This window comes from Penaeus monodon, chromosome 34 (genome assembly GCF_015228065.2).
Source record: "Penaeus monodon isolate SGIC_2016 chromosome 34, NSTDA_Pmon_1, whole genome shotgun sequence".
In the NCBI taxonomy this organism is placed as follows: Eukaryota; Metazoa; Arthropoda; class Malacostraca; order Decapoda; family Penaeidae; genus Penaeus; species Penaeus monodon.
Window position 1 is genome coordinate 30,875,434 of NC_051419.1, and position 309 is coordinate 30,875,742.

A 309-nucleotide genomic window follows, 5' to 3' on the forward strand; every position below is an offset into this window, starting at 1 on the left:
CGAAGACGATACTGTATGATCCCTTTTATGATAACAAATGCCTTTCGATGCTTTAATCTTTGATCTCCTGAATATAATTAGATTCCAATGAATTCAACTTTTATAGATTTATAATTGCTTACGGTAGAAAATCCAGGTATTTTATTAATTTTAAAATAGAATCTTAATGTTATATCAATGATATAAAAATGTTATATCTGCTTACAGTAGAAAAAAGAAATTCAGCCACAAAGTTATTTAAACTAAAAAAAGAGCTTATTATTTTGAATGAAATAATGAAATGTGGGGAATGACAGTAAGATTAGAAAT